The following is a 21678-nucleotide window of genomic DNA, read 5'->3' as shown; positions in this document are numbered from 1 at the left end:
GAAATAAAAGTATAAAGAGTAAATACAGATCAATAGAATTTGAGATTTTTATTTTTTTAAACAGAAGCCCTTAAACTTACAAATATTTCAACAAATAAACCGAAAGACAATTTCAGATATCACTTAAAAAGGAACATCATATTTCATAAATTATCTGTGACAATACATTTTTTCCTGTAAAGGTTTTTTTGCACGGTTATTTAACCCGAAAACGCGACAAAATTAAGATTTCAAATTAAATTTAAATTGCACGTATTTGCCCCTTGTTAAACACGCATTTTCTCTCCAAGAAACTACAGTTCTCTCGCAATATTGGAAAGTTAATTAAGATATTAATCTATCAAGTTTCGTCATAACGAACATTGGTAGCTAATATCGTGTCATCATCACATAACATTGACACAAGTTCTGAAAACTGGATGTGGTATTATAAAAACGTGTCGATAGTGTTTAATGTATTCCTTCTCCTTGATATCATCATCAGTCATTGTTTTCAAAAGCATTAAATCAAAGTCATTCTAATGATACTACTATCATCATCATCATCATCATTCAAAACATCATTACGTAACATTATAATATTTGAACAGGTTATTACAAGCACCACTATATCATCACCGCCACCACCACAAACACCACCATCATCACCTCCATCACCACCACCATCATCATAATAATCATCATCAACATCATTATCGCCGTCGTCGTCATCATCATCGTCATCATTATCATCGTTGTTGCCGTCATCATCATCATTCAAAGCATCTGTTCAGATTATTCCAAGTATCACCATATCATCACCACAACCATCATTATCACCATCTTCATCATCATCACTATCATTATATCCACATTATCATCTGTTGTCGTCATCATCATTATGTATCATTACAGTATATAGAGAGATAAATATAATCACGTAGTCTTCTTCGCCTTCATCAACGTTGTCCATATCATCATCTTCATCATCATAAGCAGCAGCAGCAGCAACAATAGCAGCGGTAATTAGATATCATTATCATCATGTTTTCGTAGGAGACATTGTAACAATAATCATCATCATTATAATCAGTAACATCATCAACGACATCGCCATTATCAGTATCATCATCGGAAGAATCAAATAAGTTTGTATCATTGGAACATTTTAGATATTATCACCGTCATCAACATGCATTACTTTTTTATATTTTCATGTTCTTTTTGCTGGATCAAGTTCGTATGCATTATGCATTTAAGTGGGTTAAAAATTAACGGTAACTTTAAGAAGTGAAACTAATTTATTCACCGCAAAGTTACGCTCGTCGACTTACAAAAGAATTACAATTTTCGGTAAAAGATTAATACGCGTGCAATGTTGCACTTTGGAGTGCTTTTCGTTAATGAATTCATTGACGCACTAGATTTATATTATGCTGATGCCCCATTTAAGATATTTTCCTATTACTTCACCATTTTTCAAAAGAAGCAGAACTACTGTTCTATCATACTCGGTCGCTAAAATATCGTAATAAAATAGCCTTAAATTTAATGTAGGCCACCAGGCGCTTTCTATGGGTAATTTGTTATATAATAAAACCATTCTGAAATGATTTCGGATGCAAATTACATAACGACATTTGACCTCACAGGCTAATTTGCATAAAGTGTTTTGAAACAGGGACGAGCGTCTTTTTGAATCTGCATTCAAACTTTAATTCAGATGCACAATACCAAAAATAATGTGCTATAATTCCAGAGTGCCATTTAGTCGTTTCTGATACTAAAACGGGAGATTTTATTTTAAACCTCAAGAGTAAAGAGTAATGACTTTTTATTGTAAAATTAATTAAGACTTTGAATAAAACAGCATTTTTCTTAGCAGACATCTCGTTAAAAATGATAATCTTATATTTTTCAAAAAAAAAAAAAAAAAAAAAAAAAAAAAACGCCTGTACTTTGCAGGGTAGTGTTATGGATTATTACGAGTTCAGCTTCACATGTCCCTGCTGAATTTAAACTCTAAATCCTATCAACTTTTTGCTTTAAAAAAAAAATATGCATCGGCCGGGAATCGAACCCGGGCCGCCCGCGTGGCAGGCGAGCATTCTACCACTGAACCACCGATACTCACAGGACTTGAATCGTCTTATTAATATCTTATCAATAACTTTTGACAGGCCAGTCTGCCCGGGGCGACGGCAGTTCATATATAAAGATAAGAAAAAACGCTAGAGTTTACTACAGATATTTTAATTTTTTATATGTACTACCAGTTGCCGATTCGCGCGCTTGTTCCAGCAGGGCCTCTGGAGACAAATTTGGTATGCCACATGGGTCAGTATATTACAAATGATTACAAAATGGTGTTTTGACTGATCTTCTCCTAAGGCAATCAGGGGTCAACATGCAGCATGCGCTGTTCGCTCAGGCCAACGCGCACTCGGGCTATTCAAACAGAGATCAAATAGGTGTTTCATACAGATACATACGGAGACCTTTTCAAAAATACTCAAGTGCGAGTTTGCAAGGCATATAGTATTAGACGCATGCCCTCTTATCAAGTGTTTTTTACTAGCTGGTTCCCTGCAGCCATTTTTTTGCTGCGACAAGGGCCAGTGCTCTACAAAGTGTTATGTTTGAAAAACTCAAACATGACTCATTTTCTCCAACAAACAGGAGATATTAATAAGCATCATTGGGAGCCAGGTTTCTTCAACCTCGCTCCCTGGAACAACTATAGGAGCCGCATCAGAACAGGACGTCAAGATGTATACCTGTTATCTTATTCGACGGAGTTCCATACAAGCCGTGTCCCTATGACAAATTGTGGACTGTTACAGGGACCCATTTTTGTTATACAAGGGAAATATTCTAAAATGTTTCAACAAAGGTATTATATAGTGTAGTATTATTACCTTGAGGTTTCCTTTTCAGGTGAGCTGCTTAGGTCCACTTGATCACAAGTTTAGATATATACGTTTAGAAATTACAAATAGAAGAGATTGTCTGTCAGAAAAGCTACATGGCGGCATAAATAATTAAAAACATACGAAAGTTCATTTTAATGTCACTGACTCAAGCCGCAGAAACTGCTCGTCATCATGGGATATTGGACCTTTATGCACCTCTTTTCCGATGTTTTAACATTTCAAGCAAAGGCTGTTTCATAATCTTTTTATTATCGTTTCTCATTTATTATAGTAATTAATACATGTTCCAAATCGACCTGAGAAAGTCCCCGTCTGCATGAATGTACACATGCGTTTTTCACAATTTTACGACTGCAGCCGAATGGAGCTGGGCGTCTTCTGTATCTTGCACTATCCTGCAACTTAAAAAGAACTATTTTTTTCTGCAGGATTCGCCCATATGGGTTACTGTAGAAACATACCAGTGTCGCGCCGGCGCGGCCCAAATATGCAATGTGCATACGGAGCAGACGCTGTAATCGCACATTGCTTATTCTTTAAAAAAATGATATGCATCGGCCGGGAATCGAACCCGGGCCGCCCGCGTGGCAGGCGAGCATTCTACCACCGAACCACCGATGCTTACATCATACGTTCGCAAAATAACGATTTAGTAGTATTTAATCATGTTTGACAGGCGATCTTTTATCTGTACTGCCTGAGGACAATCTTCATCATGTTGAAGATAAGCAAAAAATATCAGCAAAACGTGTGGGTTATATTTTTTCGTGAAAGAATTTTACGGAACGGCGGTCGAAAATACAAGAGAAGGGAGAAAAAAAAAACAATTCCTGATCATCATATATTTCCGAGGAAATTTCACCACTCGCACACTATTGCAAATGCATCAAAACGAACGTGTGTAACTGTTCTTTGAAAATGGTGAGTTTTTAAAGGCGTTTAACTGTCCGGAAGTGGAGCCCCTTTAGGCAGTCCTTTTCTGGAATTTAATGTTTATATCAATATACTGATACTTGTTTCGTAAAGTAATATACATGTTTTACATGCTGTTCAATTTTCATGTCAAACAACTCTTTCTTTCTATGATTTGGTGTTGTTTGAGTTTTGTTTCTCAAGGCCTAATTCTCAACTTTAAAGTAATCCGCCGGATGAATACCTTGAACACCAAGAACGTAGAAAACAGACCCTGAACGAAAGTTTCAGGGTTGATTGTACGGTATCTTGTAATAAAGTGCAACGCTGTTCTTTTTATTTTCGCAGCTAATATGTAGGGTATTTCTATCTTCATATTGTACACTTGCCATTAATTCGGGCTTTGATACTTTGCCAAATCCCTACCGCATGCGACTTACAAAAAATACGTTTTGATATATAACGTACACGCCTTTTCGTGTTTGAACAATATGATGAAATAAAAAGTGTCAATTGTTATCTTTATTTACAGTGTCTCTTGACAAAGTATTACATGATACTATAAAAATCAAACACTGTAAAAATGTATTTAGCGCGTGCCATGCATCACTCAGCTCGGTTGAGTGCGGTATAAGAGAGCGTACTTTGGGTTCTTTAGGCGCCTGTTATTGAAACCTTATTGCCTAGCCACTCTTTGCAACACAAACCCCATTCAATGTTGACCAATAATTCAATCAAGTTATCGTTTTATCGACAATAGGGGTTAGGTTTACGAGGTAATTAAACCCATTCAAATATTATATGAAAGCAGAAAGTGGGAGTTCAAATTAGCTTTAGCCTTCTACTTAATAGTGAAATATATGAGTAGATAGACGGTAGATAACGTTAATTGAAGATGTAATTGAATTAGTTGGAACATGATGTATAATTACTAAAATTGTCAAATAAACACTCGGTGACCATTTTAAAAAGAGCTGTCGCATTTAGCGAGTCTCAGAATGCAAACAAGTAGAAATTAGGGGATGAACCCTTGCGTATTTGACAATTAGATCTTCGGGGTTGGTCTGGTGTTCTCCGGGTGGTAAAACTAACTTGACAGTAACAAGGACACGTTTGGTGTAATAAATATGACATGGAGTGAATGGCGGAACATTCTGATATAATTGTCAAGTATTACTTGACCCAGTCGTGTGAGTGCTTATGTAAACATTAGTAGCCAGTTATAATATAAGGTGAACGTTATTTAAGATTACACACTGTTTTATACGGGGAGCAATTTGTTTCCGAATACTGAAGTGTGACGTGATGGTACTGCAGTATTATGGGATAATACTGTAGTGTTACATGAGAATACTGCAGTGTTATGGGAAAATACTGTAGTATTACAGGAGAACACTGCAGTGTTATGGGATAATACTGTAGTGTTACATGAGAATACTGCAGTGTTATGGGATAATACTGTAGTATTACAGGAGAACACTGTAGTATTACAGGAGAACACTGCAGTGTTATTGGATAATACTGTAGTGTTACATGAGAACACTGCAGTGTTATGGGATAATACTGTAGTCTTACAGGAGAACACTGCAGTGTTATGGGATAATACTGTAGTGTTACATGAGAACACTGCAGTGTTATGGGATAATACTGTAGTGTTACATGAGAACACTGCAGTGTTATGGGATAATACTGTAGTATTACATGAGAACACTGCAGTGTTATGGGATAATACTGTAGTATTACAAGAGAACACTGCAATGTTATGGGATAAGAATGCACTGTGACGGGAGAATACTGCAGTGTTTGGGATAAGGCTGCAGTATATGTTACGGGATAAAACTGCAGTGGTACGGAGAATACAGCAGTGCTATGGGATAATACTCTAGTGTTACGGGGTAGTACTGCAGTGGTATCAAATAATACTGAAGTGTTAATGGATAATACTGCATTGTTATGGGAGAATACTGCATTGTTATGGGAGAATACTGCATTGTTATGGGAGAATACTGCAATGTTATGGGAGAATACTGCATTGTTATGGGAGAATGCTTGCTACTTGAAACAGGGATTTCATAAACTGCAAGCTTATAGTAAATCGAGATAGAAAAATGCAACCCGAAATCGAAACCCAAATTTCAGAATGCATATATCGCAAAACAAAAGTTGCTTTTACACATTACAAAGCTCCATGTGACATTTATATTCGTACCCGAACTGGTTCGCCTTGCTGCTCTTGTCAGAAATGTTATAACATATATTCTATAAACTTTACCCACCACGGACTACTTTTTTACTAGTCACACACCTGATACTTTTAGCTACAACAATACATAGAAGCCTTATTTGGAATATAAGGGATAACTTGTTGATGCATTTAAAACGCATGCCTAAGAAAGCCCTTATTAAACATAGCCCAGCACCTGGGCTTTATTCAGTTTGTATATAATTAAAGACGCTATTACACCAAAATAAAATGATTAAGTGATAACATAAAATTTAATTTCAGGAATGCTCCAGCGTCTCGAGTGTCTCTAATAGCCTACTGGTTACTGACAATAATAATTATTTTTCAATCAAATGATATGAAATAAACAGTTATTATATTACCCTATCATATCATTTCATGTCATTTTATACCGGTGTATGAATACAAAGAGAAGACATTTGTGACAAAATGTATTCTCATATATGTCAGTATTGCATAATTTGAAATAATCAAAACATTTGTAATTGTTATGTATATTTAGAAAAAATATCATTTGAAATTTTACATCTGTTCCAAGACTTGTACTTGATGACTTAGTTGTATTTTGACATAAATATAAACATATTTCTTGTCATGTGTAACAATGATGGAATACTCAAAGTGATATAATTGTCGCTTTGTTTAAAATGTAGACTAGAATGTAACATCAGATTTTGTAACATCTAACCAAAATAAGTATGATATCTTAAAGTAATCGAGTCCTCCTTGGATGGACGAAAATTGGTAAATCGTGTATACGTGTAATTCATAATTTCGCGTGATAAAAAGTGCACCAACCACTCGACTATCTTCAAGAGATCAAAATTTCCTTAGTTAACCAGTTGCGTGGATTTCAAATAGTCTGCAACAAATAAGAAAACATGTGTTCCAGAGAGAGAGAGGGGGAGGAGTGGGGGGGGGGGGGGGGGGGGGTGGTCAGTCATCAAGCGTACTTAATTGTATACCAGAACGTGCAAAACAAATAAATATGAAAACCGCTTGTTAGGGCACATATAACAGACATACAGTTGACATTTACGATATGAACACAATGTTAAACTAACGTCCTACACAATTAACAAAATTTACTGTAGTTTTAGAAGCCCGGGCCTAAGTAAGAGATAGTGGCGCCCACTGGTGGCCACATTGAAATTACAGCTCCTTATATTTATTTGATGTCGCCATCCCCGCAGTGTTTGCAGAAATAAACGGTGTACCACTTTATGAAAAACTCAGACTGTATTAAATAAATTATCATTAATAACAAGTAAAAGGTTTAAAGTAACTGTTTTATGAACATCCGTAACTTCATCAGGTCTATACATTTTTTAAAAATATTTTATTCCTATTTTTTCTCATCCAAAAGGCGATTCGCATTTGCAACACGTGACCGTACAATATATACAATATTTTCCACATTGGACGGTTCGAATTCCGATAAGATGAACGACAAAAGCAAGGTTTTAACTATTCCACTGGATAAGTTACTTTTCCGAAAAGTGTAGACAGGTATCTGTCTAAGAACCTGTTTTGTGTTTTCAAACTGCCACGGCAGACATCTTTCATAGAACCTATATATTCTACCGGTTAATATTTGTAACCCTCAAAGAAAAATTATATGTTTGAGTAATCTAAAAATGATATTAGTTATTTAAATAACAACCGAGTGAAGCAAGATAATGCGCATGTAATCAGAAGACCTACGATTCAGAATGCGTTACAGTTCAAGAAGATGCTAAATAACCATTAACAAACGAAATATGACAACACATGATCGGTTTGATATGAATATCGATAAAGTGAAAATAAAACGGGTTATAAACGTCAAATATTTCAGTCATGGCGCATGGTAGTTAATTATATTTTGTAACAGAGTAATGTCAGTTAAATACACGTAATATCCGATCACGTGTAATGGAAAATTTCAAACAAAATGTAAGGAAATACAAAACTGATAACTCTTGCTGTGCAGTTGTAGAGTTAAAGTGCTTTCTATCATAAAACGTGTACATTCTCTAAACAATTAAACTGCCACTTCATGACAGAAGACATTAAAACGAGTCGGCCACAAATAAATATGGAAATTTCTACATCGAAAATTAAAATGTTTTGTCTAACAAATTATTTCGAAGTATCAACATAAGTGCATATCATTGTCTGGAAATGCTAAAAACTGTTGTAACCTATTTGACGTATGTACTACATTATCAAATATAAACCTGTATAAAAGACCATGGTCTTTGTTGACAGCTGCGCATCGTGTCTTTAAAAAGATAAAACTTCAACGTTTAAGGTTGTTAATAATTGCATACTGCAGAGGTCATTGGTACCTTAGTACCATATTACCAAGGACAACGGAAATGCTTGCAATAATCGAGATACTGGCAACACTCCTTTTCAGTGTTTGTCTGTTGTTTCAAACATATATTGAAAACTGTTTTATCCCGGTCTTTCTCCCTACTGAGATTAATATAATCGCGGAAATGTGTTCCATACTCTTTTACTTGGTCTTGCTCTAAAGTGGACTCTTACATCACAGATATATTGGCAGCCGTCTTTTTCCGGGAACTTTCCTCTGCTAGGACTAATTACATCACAGAGAAATTGGCAATCGTCCTTTCCGGGAACATTCCTCTGCTAGGACTAATTACATCACAGAGAAATTGGCAACCGTCCTTTCCGGGAACTTTCCTCTGCTAGGACTAATTACATCAAAGAGATATTGGCAGCCGTCTTTTCCGGGAACTTTCACTTTGCTAAGACGTATTACATCACAGAAAAATTGGCAACTACCTTTTTCTGGTACGACGAGATATTGACAACTGCATTCTCTCTGTTAGGTCTTATTACATCAAAGATATATTGACAACTGCCTTCTCTCTGTTAGGACTTATTACATCAAAGATATATTGACAACTGCCTTCTCTCTGTTAGGTTTTATTACATTAAAGAGATATTGACAATTGCCTTCTCTCTGTTAGGTCTTATTACATCAAAGAGATATCGACAACTGCCTTCTCTGTGTTAGGTCTTATTACATCAAACACGGGTATGAAACGTTGCCTGCGGCACAAAATGTGCCGCACTGAAATGAAGGCATCGCGCCTCCGGCGGCGCAGGCATAGCGCAGGGTGTTTACAAAAATAACGAGCAAGGTGAGTAAAATTGAATGTTTTTGGTTATTGTCTTTTTACAGTAAAAACTTTTTAGAAATCGGGGAATGCAGCGGGATGTAGTTGTGTCTTGCCGACAAATCCATGCCCAATTTGTGAACAAATATGTAATATTGTTATTTTGCGCGTGTTTTTCATCGGATACAGTAACGTGAAAATTACAAAAGCAGTGGGATATTCAGAGTCATTTCACCTCCTGCTGGAAAAGAAATGATGTATTTCTGCAGTATGTCATATAAAGACATGATATCTGATCGACTGAGATAAAATACATGCCTAGGAAAAGGCATATCCCCTCGTTCTGCCGACTTTTCAGTCCAGTGCCGCAGGCATCTCGATGGTGCCGCAGACATCGTGAGAGGCGCAGTCATCTTGAATATTACTCACACTAAAGCTGTGAAAATCAATTATTCTCTAATCTCAATTATCAGAACAAAAACAGATACAGTATAGGTGTACAGTCCGTGTATGATAACTTCGGAGTGACGTCACGTTTGTTTATGTTTTCCGGACTTATAGAACTAACAAAATAGGTAAAACAGCTTACGTAAACAACAATATTAGGTATATTTTATTGTAACACGTCCATTAGTCTTTAAAATATCGAATATTGCAGGCCGTAGGTTCGAATCGAGGAGAATGTTGTTGTTGTTGTTGTTGTTTTGTTGTTTTTTTCTCTCTTTCAGGGTAACCACCATAATCATTCATTCCTGGAATATATTTTTATTTATTTAGATAGACATATTATTGAATTAATTTCTGTTCAAAGGGGACCAAGCCTCAGCTCTGTGTAAACACATCGTATTATGAATGCATAGTCACGAAAACACTCGGAAATTCCGTGCAGGTAAAATTCCTTTCTGGTATACTGCCAGTATTAGTGTAGTCACGATGCCCGAGACGTCCACGTCTTTTTTTTTGCAAAGAGAAACACTCTTCAGTATAAGAATGATGCTTAATGCATACTACAAAATATTCTGAAGGTTATTTCAAGCATCATCATTTTTTTTCATATTTTAGTTCGTTATTGTATATCGTTGTGCTGTATTACTGCATTGTGTTTGAAAAAAAAAAAATGTAATTAAAACATAGATAAAAAGCAAGGATTTAAAAAGTATAAATCACGTGGGGATTCGAACCAACGCGACAATGGAAATATGAAAGAATCGCACATGTAAGGCTAACGCTCTACGATCGGTACTAATCTTCTACATCAAATTAAGCGTTTCAGTTAGTATTATAATATAAAAGTGTTTACTTAGATAAATGATAATTATCGATTACCCTCCTGACTTAGACTCGTCCAAATAGTCACTCCGAAGTTATCAGACACGGACTTGTAGACTATGTATTTTGACAGCAAACATCTTTACATTTTTCTCGGAGTAAATGCAACATTTCTATAGCGTGGATTTCTTCTTGTTGTACCCATCAGGCTTTGGCATGGAACGAAACTAACACATACATTTAATAATCGTACAAACGTGTTATTCAAAACTAAAATACTCAGCTTTCCGAAACTATTATTTAAAATTATTATTCTAAATGTATATTATTCATGTTTTTGAATCCAAATGAATAGTGTAATTAATTATTCTAAAGTCGGATCACAATAATTCTTATTTTGTAAAGCGATAAAGCTATAACTCAAATATACCCATGGTCCATTAAATAGTTTAGTTCAGCTTCAAATAAGGGAGGGTGGGTGGGTCCTGATGTGTATTGCTGTCAAAATTCTAGCTACACCTGTGTAACGCTTAAATACCCCCGAATTACCACGAAAACCCCGTTCTAAATTCCCGCCAAACAAGATCAATAAATTACCGTACAGCCTGATAATTTCGAAACGAGAATAATTTCACCTATTGTAGTCAGTAGTACGTGTTATTTCGACCTTCTAACATGTATTGAAGTACAAAAATATCAATAACAATGTTGCTCCTCCAGTTATTATAGTAGTAAGACAAATCTTCTCAATCCGAACTTTGTAATATAAATAGCTATTTTAAGAAGTTTGCAGTATTTTTTCTTTCTGTGTTTGGGAATGGGGCCAGGGAAAATCACGTCATTTTGTATCAAGTTGGGATTACATACGAACGAAGAATATTTAAAACGATACTGTTCCCAAGTTTTGTGTAGAAAAGAACCAATGAAAAAATGTCCTAAATGGGGCTTAACTTGTTCTAATCATTTCTGAAATTCTACAAAAATATTAACGTATTTTACTCACTCTTTGTCGTTGAATTATGATTTAGGTCTGTGCACTGACTGTACACGTAAAGTTTTCGTCTGATCATAAGGTGAAATGATTTTCTTTTTCCTTTTTATATACACTAAATGCATGTACATCCATCTGAAAATATAATATAAACAAGATATTTAACTATGGATAACTTCATTGCTTCTTTTCCACACAAAACTTGTGAACGGTATCGTTTTAAGGGAAGTTTCATGTTTTTACGTTTTTGTGTCTTTTTTTGCGTTCCTTTTCTTCGGAAAGCCCCAAAACAGTGATATTTCGCCAATTTTTTCTGGGGTTTGGGGGAGGGCGAAATTCAGCTCATCGCTTATCAAAATAGTACGCCCCAAACTGTAAAAAAAAAAAAAAGAAAAAAAAAGAAAAAAAAAAAAAGAAACAAAACTTGATGCTGAAACAAAAACATCAAAATTGGTTGAAAACTGACAAAAGTTATGACAGTTTTTGTGCTCAAATGCTGGTTTTCATACCTTGCTTTGAACTAAGCATCAATACTTGTTACAAATGGGAATGTTTGGTAATTGAATATTGTTTTTCAGGAGAAAATAATCCTGATTCGATACAAAATGACGTAATTTTCTCAACTGGGAGGCACCTGGTCCCATCCCCCAAAAGAGCAAGAAAAATATTGCAAACTTCTTAAAATAGCTATTTATATTACAAAGTTCGGATTGAGAAGATTTGTCTTACACAGTAACTGGAAGAACAACAGTGTTATTGATATTTTGTACTTAAATACATCTTAGAAGGTCGAAATTACACGTACTACCGACTAAAATAGTATTCAAGATGACTGCGCCTCTCACGATGTCTGCGGCACCATCGAGATGCCTGCGGCACTGGACTGAAAAGTCGGCAGAACGTGGGGATATGCCTTTTCCTTGACATGTATTTTATCTCAGTCGATCAGATGTCATGTCTTTATATAATATACTACAGAAATACATCATTCCTTTTACAGCAGGATATGAAATGACTCGGAATATTCACTGCTTTTGTAATTTTCATGTTACTGTATCCAATAGAAAACACGCGCAAAATAACAATATTACATATTTGTTCACAAATTGGGCATGGATTTGTCGGCAAGACACAACTACATCCCGCTGCATTCCCCGATTTCTAAAAGGTTTTTACTGTAAAAAGACAATAACCAAAAACATTCAATTTTACTCACCTTGCTCGTTATTTTTGTAAACATCCTGCGCAATGCCTGCGCCGTCGGAAGCGCAATGCCTTCTTTTCAGTGCGGCACATTTTGTGCCGCAGGCAACGTTTCATACCCGTGTCAAAGAGATATCGACAATTGCCTTCACTCTGTTACGTCTTTTTTCATCAAAGAGATATTGACAACTGCCTTCTCTGTTAGGTCTTATAACATCGAAGAGATATGGACAACTGCCTTTTCTGTGTTAGGTCTTGTTACATCAAAGATATATTGATAACTGCCTTCTCTGTGTTAGGACTTATTACATCAAAGAGATATGGACAATTGTCTTCTCTCTGTTAGGTCTTATTTCATCAAAGAGATATTGACAATTGCCTTCTCTCTGTTAGATCTTATTACACCAAAAAGATATTGACAACTGCATTAACTTATAACACCAAAAAGATATTGACAACTGCATTCTCTCTGTTAGGACTTATAACATCAAAGAGATATTGACAACTGCAATTTCTCTGTTAGGTCTTATTACATCAAAGAGATATTGACAACTGCCTTTTCTCTGTTATGTTTTATTACATCAAAGAGATATTTAGAATTGCATTCTCTCTGCTAGGTCTTATTATATGAAAGAGATATTGGCAACTGCATCCTCTCTGTTAGGGCATATTACATCAAAGAGATATTGACAATTGCCTGCTCCTGTTAGGTCTTATTACGTCAAAGAGATATTGGCAATTGCCTTTTCTCTGTTAGGTCTTATTACATCAAAGAGATATTGACAATTGCCTTCTCCTGTTATGTTTTATTACATAAAGAGATATTTAGAACTGCATCCTCTCTGCTAAGTCTTATTATATCAAAGAAATACTGGCAACTGTCTTCTCTCTGCTAGGACATATTACATGACATAGATGTTTCTAGTTGTATCACAGAGGTATTTTACATGACTCATGATCTAAACTGGGCATTATTAGCGAGGAGTATCATTGTTTACTTGTTATAAACTATGCTCATAACGTCCGACTCCATCCATGTAGGAGTTTTTAATAAGTTGTTATAAAACATGGAGATCTAACAAACTTTAACACCTTCGTTTAAATGGTACATAAGTCAAGATAAGCTTATTAAATTTGACACATTCACAAAGGAATGTCATTTAAACTAAATGATTTACTCTTCTTTCATGATATAAAACCCATAAGCAAATACACTTAGTTATAAATAATAACGTGTAGCTCAAGGTGTCATATTAGGAAACTATATTAAAGCAATACAATTTCCATTTATTAAATATTTCGTATCACATTTTAAACACGAATTTGGAGAAGGAACGCTCGTATGACAGTGAATTCGTCACCTAAGTTTATGTTTAATCGATTCAGCAAACATAGAAGATACCTTAATGGGTTGTGGCGATGGTCCGGACTGCTTTTAGGGATAAACTTTCTAATATCAGGGAGGGATAATCGCGTAATATATTGATTGTAAAACCGATATATTTTCTGTAAATGGGTCTCGTCGTGATAAATGAACACGCGACTATGATACCAGGGGGTTAATGTTGTCACCATTTTTAAGATAGAGGAGATTAGAAACCTTAATAGAGACGATAATGAAAATTGTTCGGGTGTTGAACATTCGAATTTGTGTCTCTTAAATTGCACTGCCATTTTATTTAGTTTAGGTAACATTTCAATAATAGTTGATGTAATTATATTGTGTTGTATGTCATAAAGCTTTTCTGATGGCAGAAATAGTAGTACTAAAAAAATACTAGTATATTAAATATAACAGTACAGCAATAGCAGAAAATGAGCAGTTGCATTTGTAATGTTGTAATAATAGAAGGTAAAAATGCTGATGTAGTGTAGAGACAGTAGTGAAGCGGCAATATTTGAATAGCGGAAGTAGCCATACTAGCGAAAATGATCAGCGGTAGATATCGACACTTAAGAGCTGCAATAGATGGAAAAGTGGCAATTTCAGCAAATTAAGAGACTTAACCCTCTTCACACAAGGGAGACAATCTGTTTATAGAGTAAAATTTTTGAGTGAACACCGTCATGTCAATGTTATATCAATGCAATGGAAAAGTAAGCCATCTATGTTAAATGCTATGCAGGATAACACAGTCATGCATCTAACAGTCCTGAAATTGTTATCTTTGGTTTTCTCATATTTCTTGATATTTGTCCCATACTTTGACGCATATATATGGGTAGTAGAGATTGTTCTCTTTCTAGAATAGTTTATTCAGCATATTTTACCTTGTGAAATTATGTGGGTTTCGACTATTTCAGAAAAAAATCGTCTGTTGACAAATCCCCCCCCCCCCCCCCCCCAAAAAAAAATGCCACACTTTCCCTAGGGCATAACTGATTTGATCTTTAGATAGATTTCTTTTCAGACTGCTAATCCTTGTAGTAATTATACATGCTTTTTTCAAGGTGAAAAGTGCATGGTTTGCATGAGGTACTAGGTCAATAGTCACATAAGCCTGCAGTAAAGTCTTAGTGGAGTTGTCTCCATTATTTTTAATTATTTTATCAGACTGTGTACCTGAGAGATGCAGTTAGCTACACATATATCTAAAACAGGTAGAGCCTACTTGAAGTTTGTATTTTAGTTCCACTGCCTACATGATTGCAGAAGTTGTAATACCACTATCAATACGTATTATCGGTAACAGAGCAGAAGAAGAAACAGCTGTAGAAGTAGTATCAATGCAGTATTATCATTATTATACCAGATTTATATAGCGCCCTTTTCATAATAAACACGTTCAAAGGCGCTTTACATGTAGCAAACGCAGCCACACAGGGTGCGAAATTCATCCTACACAGAGCGATCTGACCAGAGGGACAGAGTGAACCCAGAACAAATAGAGAGAAATCCGCTTTAGATACAGGCCTGTCCGGCTAATTTAGCATAGCTCTTTGCGAATAGACATTCTGGTTCTTTACCGTGCCCGGTGTATAACACCGATACACGCGAAGCCGTCTTTCCTGGGAAGAACCAGTACTAGCCAGAACAGCAGTAGAAGTAGCAGTAACAATAGCAATTGTATGAGTATCGGTGCTAGAAGTAGTAGTAGCAGAAACAGTATCAGAAGCAGCAGTAGTAGAAGTGGCAGCAACAGTAGTAGCAGAAGAAGAAGTGGCAACAACAGTATCAGCAGCAGCAGTAGTAGAAATGGCAACAACAGTAGCAGAAGCAGCAGTAGTAGAAGTTGCAGCAACAGTAGCAGAAGCAGCAGTAGTAGAAGTGGCACGAACAGTAGCAGAAGCAGCAGTAGTACTTGTACGAGAATTAGAAGTGGCAGTAGCAATAACAGTAACACAAACAGCAACAGTAGCAGTAGCAGTAGCAGCAGCAGTAGAAATAGCACTAGCAACTGTATTTGGTATTTTGTATGAATGCTAGTGGTAGCAGTAGTAGCAGCAGCAGCAACAACAATAACAACAACAACAGTAGTAATTGTATGAGTGTCAGTATTTCGTTTCAGTGCAAGTAGTAGTAGGAGTATTTGTTTTTGTTGTTGCAGGAGCTGTTGTTTTTGCTGCTGAAGGAGAAGTAATAGTTGTAGCAGCAGAGATAGTAGCTGTAGTAGAGGTAGCATTTGTAGCAATATCGGCAGGAGCAGTATAAGTTTAAGCAGTAGCAATAGCAGTATCAGTACCTAGCATCAGTAGTTGTAGCAGTAGTATTAGTAGGAGTAGTTGTAGCAGTATTATTAGTAGGAGTAGTTGTAGCAGCAGTATTAGTAGGAGTAGTTGTAGCAGGAGTATTAGTAGGAGTAGTTGTAGCAGCAGTATTAGTAGGAGTAGTTGTAGCAGCAGTATTAGTAGGAGTAGTTGTGGCAGTAATAGCAGTTGTGGTAGTAATAATGGTAGCAACAGCAGTGGTAACATAAATAGTTTAAGTACTAATCGCAGCAATGGTATAATTTAAGGCAAGAGCAAAACTAGAAAAATAGCAGCTTGAACTTTTAATTGTTGTTTCATTTCAAATCTAATTACAAACATATTTTAATTAATGGACACTTTCAACCTTAAGGCCACACCAAACTAAAAAGTTGTTCATCGGATTTTTTTTTTTTTTGGCAAAAATTGAGGCGACGAGAAAAAAATCTAAATAAGTATTTGTTCCTGTTAATGAGGAAAACAGGAGCTGGTAAAGAGCAGAGAAATATATTTTTCTTGTTTCGGATCTCTTTTAATTGATGAAAACTTTAAAATTCAAAGTACATTGTACAGCCTTTTCACATCAACAATGATTTACCAGCGATTGAGAAAACATGGGTATATTTTGGTTTGAGTAGGCGCACAGTATAGCCGTAGAAAATGACTGTGTTATCAAATAATGTGTTTGAAAATATTATAATCAAATATCAAATATACTAAAACCGCAATGATGACATAGCTAAATGACTTGAATATTTACTGTAAATAAATCTAGCATTTTTTTCTAAACATTTTCAAGGATTAAATCTGTCGAAACAAAGTCCCACCTAAGGTCATACCTGGAAATTAACGCCAATCAATATTATTCTGAAAAGGAAGTTTAAAAAAATTGAAGATCCAAATTGGCCTGATGAAAAATTCATTTCGTGAATTCCACATCGCACCAATACAAACGTTATAATTTGAACAGGAATCGCACAAACAGAAAAGTGGCATGCATCTAACATGAGATGTGTGCCCTTGCCAATATAATGTAGGTGTATTATCAAATCTAGAAGTAGCTTCATTCGTATTTCAACAAACGTATTGATAAAACTCCGATGTTTGGGGAAGTTTAGTCAGTACTAAATGTCTCCGCTATATTATTTCTATGTATGACATCGTTTTACAAGCATTTCAAGCCTTTCACTTCTTTCAAGACTGCTATTGTCTTGGAGGTCTCTCTATAGGCAATAGAAATATACTTCAAAACTGGAATTGACTGTATTGCAATGAATCCATGATCACGTGACTTAGACACGTGATGAAAACGTAAATATTGCGAAGGAAGACAAAAGGAAATACATACTTCCATTTTCATTTTATCCAACAACTTGGAAGCATATAAAGTAACAGACATTCATCTTTAAAGACTACATTCGAAGTCGACCACTTAAGTAGATCTACCACCGTAGCTAAATCTTTGTAAGAAAATGGCGTAACTGCAACTAGGAGTTATGATATAGAAGTGTACATGTAATAGGTGTTAATCTACTGAACTTCTCAGTTAAATGTTTGGAAACTACAGGCATGTGTTATGCTTTACAAAATTGTGCTGTTTGTATTGACTATAAATTGTATGTTTGCAATTTTATGTCGAATAAAGAATATGTTATGTTATGTTATGTAACTGCAACTAGATATAAGTATCACGGTACACTCATGAAAGACGTAGTATAGTTCTGTCGCGATTAAAGTCTATTCAAAAACTACGTGGGACTGCTTTATAATCATTTTCTGTAAAAAGTAGTGCAACATAACTTTGAATAATGTTTAAATTATGTGAGCGCAAGCAACAAATTAAGAATATACACTTTGTGACTCTGAAAAATACGAATGGCAAAACCGATGAACAACATTTTTTTTATTTTTTAGGCCTAATTGTTGCAAAAACAAAACGCATGCACAAGTGTTTGTTAGGAAGACTAATAATGATCTAAATTCAGGAAATTTTTAGATTGGAATATCAGTTTCTCGCGATATTTTTCATTCAATTTCAATACGTTTTCATTATTTTGTGGAGTAAAGTATTAATTTAATTCACATTTGCCAAGCTTTTAATAGAGGTGCATTGTTGTGTAGAGTAACGTAATTATATTCGATGGTACAAATAAAGAATGATGAATAGCTTGTTATTGTTACCAAATAAAATTTCTTTCTTTATATCTACAGATGCAATGAAACTGATCATGGTTTGGAAAACATTACATGTATTGCGCATGAATTGAATGGAGTGTTCGGTGTATCATTTTATTTGCACTATATGATTATGCATTCATTCACTTTCCTGTTTTTTCGTATTATATGAACCATAGAAAGCTATTTCATCTTATAAAATACGATGTCATTATAGGTTTTATGAAAAAAGAATTGCATAATATAAAGGTCACGTGGTAGTTTAAAAGTGTCGCTACAATCAGCTGTATGCAAATTCGGATCTATTTTGTGAGCAATTTTCGGCGTCAGCTCTCGAGATGTCTCGTGGTGCACGATATATGACATCATGATCTTATACAAGTGACCCAGGATGACCTTGCATAAAACGTTTTTGTCAACTGGTTCTTTTTCTTTCTATTTTCTTAAACAGAGCTTCAGAAGGAGGTGAAAAGTGGATGAAAAGAGGAGATAACCTTTAAGTACATGCTGTTTTTACAATAATTATAATTTTCATGCGTCTTGGGGATGCACCTGGGTAGACGGAATCGAGGTCTTGAAGACGCTCTAGATAATGCATTATAATGCATTTATTGCACTCTTGCATCTGGAGTTACTCTCAATGGACAAACGCTTGATATTATGCAATAACAATCGATAATTGACAGCATCGCCCACTTGTTTCAATTAAATCAAGAAAATTAGAAAATAATATCAGTCCTTTTGCGAAATTTCACAAAAACTACATAATACACCTTTAGGACCTCTGATCTGAGCATTCATTAAAATTTTAAACTCGGCGATCTTTTATTATAATGAGATGAAAAGAAGTTTCGACAAATTCATTATATTTAAATTTTGTGATATTTGCGAAGTCATAAATTAGGAAACAAGGTATTATCTGTGCAAAAAATTTGCACTTCATGTTATCGTATTTGTGACCTTTCGAAAAGGGTAAATTCTTTTTTCCTTTATTTAAAGATATCAGGTGACTCGTATATAAAACTTTCTTATGATGAATATACAGTAATTATAATAATTAAATAATAATATTAATAATAATAATAACAAAAATAATAACAACAATATAATAATAGTGATAACAATAATAATGATAATAATAACGACATGTATAATGATAATAATAATAATAATAAATATTATTATTATTATTATTATTATCATTATTATTATTGTTGTTGTTGTTGTACTAATAATAGTAATAATAATAATAATAATTATTATTATTATTATTATCATTATATTATTTTATTGGTATTAAAATATTAAAAAAAATACATGATAAATTAAAAATAATGAAAAGGGTCAATTCTTTTTTCCTTTATTTAATGATATCAGGTGACTCGTATAAAAAACTTTCTTACGATGAATATACAGTAATTATAACAATGATATTAATAATAATAAGAACAAAAATAATAAGAACAATATAATAATAGTGATAACAATAATAATGATAATAATAACGACACGTATAATGATAATAATAATAATAATAATAATAATTATTATTATTATTACTTTTATTATTATTATTATTATTATTGTTGTTGTTGTTGTTGTTGTTGTAATAATAATAATTATTATTATTAGTATATTATTTTAATGGTATTAAAATATTAAAAAAGATACATGATAAATTAAAAATAATGAAAATCTAAGTGTTATTATCATATTACCAATTATTTGATTATTTATAACAATTTTTGTTATACATTTATTTCTGTTATCAAATGGTTGTTGGTGGTTGGTTGTATCAGTTCAAACCCTTACAGGGCCTTTACACCTGTGTGTTTTAGGACAGTGACTTTGAGACCAGTAATTATTGGACCGTTACTGAACTTCAAGCCCTTAAAGAGTCTGTGCAAACAGTCCCGAATTTCTACAACAGTATGATGCAACCAATCTAAAGTATGTGGACAAGTATTCCTTCTGCTGCGGGAGAGAGGGGTGAATTGATTTCTGCACTCACTGCCATACGGTGTAGCACATTGACTGCGAGATTTCTGCAGCCACTGCTGTCTAGTGTGTGGCACATTGACTGCAAGATTTCTGCAGCCATTGCTGTCTAGTGAGTGATACACTGAATGCAAGATTTCTGCAGCCACTGCTGTCTAGTGAATGGCACATTGACTGCAAGGTTTTCCAAGCTACCGCTGTCTAGTGAGTGGTACATTGACTGCAAGATTTCTGCAGCCACTGCTGTCTAGTGAGTGACACATTGACTGCAAGATTTCTGCAGCCACTGCTGTCTAGTGAGTGATGTGTTGACTGCAAATATCTGCAGCCACTGCTGTCTAGTGAGTGACACATTGACTGCAAGATTTCTGCAGCCATTGAACATTGACTGCAAGATTTCAGCAACCATTGCGGTCTAGTGAGTGGCACATTGACTGCAAGATTTCTGCAGCAACTGCTGTCTAGTAAGTGGCATATCGACTGCAAGGTTTTTGAAGCCACCGCTGTCTAGTGAGTGGTACATTGACTGCAAGATTTCTGCAGCCACTGCTGTCTAGTGAGTGATGTGTTGACTGCAAATATCTGCAGCCACCGCTGTCTAGTGAGTGGCACATTGACTGCAAAATTTCTGCAGCCATTGAACATTGATTGCAAGATTTCAGCAGCCATTGCTGTCTAGTGAGTGGCACATTGATTGCAAGATTTCTGCAGCCACTGCTGTCTAGTGAGTGGCATATCGACTGCAAAGTTTTTGAAGCCACCGCTGTCTAGTGAGTGGTACATTGACCGCAAGATTTCTGTAGCCACTGCTGTCTAGTGAGTGGCACATCGACTGCAAGATTTCTGCAGCCACTAGACAGCGGTGGCTTCAAAAAGTGAATGTTCCCCGCACAAAAACAGTGACAGCAGTAGCTGCGCAGAAATCGTGCAGTTCAAATGTGGCACTCACTAGACAGCAGTGGCTGCAGAATCTTACAGTCAATGTGTCATTCACTAGACAGCAGTAGCTGCAGAAATCTTGCAGTCAATGTATCACTGACTAGACAGCAGTGGCTGTAGAAATCTTACAGGCAATGTGCCATTCACTAGACAGCAGTAGCTGCAGAAACTTGCAGTCAATGTACCACTTACCAGACTGCAGAGGCTACAGAAATC

At 35.2% G+C, this 21678-nt stretch overlaps 2 non-coding genes across 2 annotated transcripts; both read right to left on the bottom strand.

The window, feature by feature from the left end:
* Window positions 1–2038: 2038 nt before the first annotated feature.
* On the bottom strand, window positions 2039–2109 carry Trnag-gcc (transfer RNA glycine (anticodon GCC)). The gene has a single exon. It is a non-coding gene; the product is annotated as a tRNA-Gly (tRNA).
* A 1353-nt stretch (window positions 2110–3462) lies between these two features.
* On the bottom strand, window positions 3463–3533 carry Trnag-gcc (transfer RNA glycine (anticodon GCC)). Its single transcript has one exon. It is a non-coding gene; the product is annotated as a tRNA-Gly (tRNA).
* Between the last annotated feature and the right edge of the window lie 18145 nt (window positions 3534–21678).

The sequence above is a fragment of the Mercenaria mercenaria genome, chromosome 4 (assembly GCF_021730395.1).
Source record: "Mercenaria mercenaria strain notata chromosome 4, MADL_Memer_1, whole genome shotgun sequence".
In the NCBI taxonomy this organism is placed as follows: domain Eukaryota; kingdom Metazoa; phylum Mollusca; class Bivalvia; order Venerida; family Veneridae; genus Mercenaria; species Mercenaria mercenaria.
The sequence above is the reverse complement of the archived record's forward strand: the minus strand, read 5'-3'. Positions and strand labels throughout refer to the sequence as shown.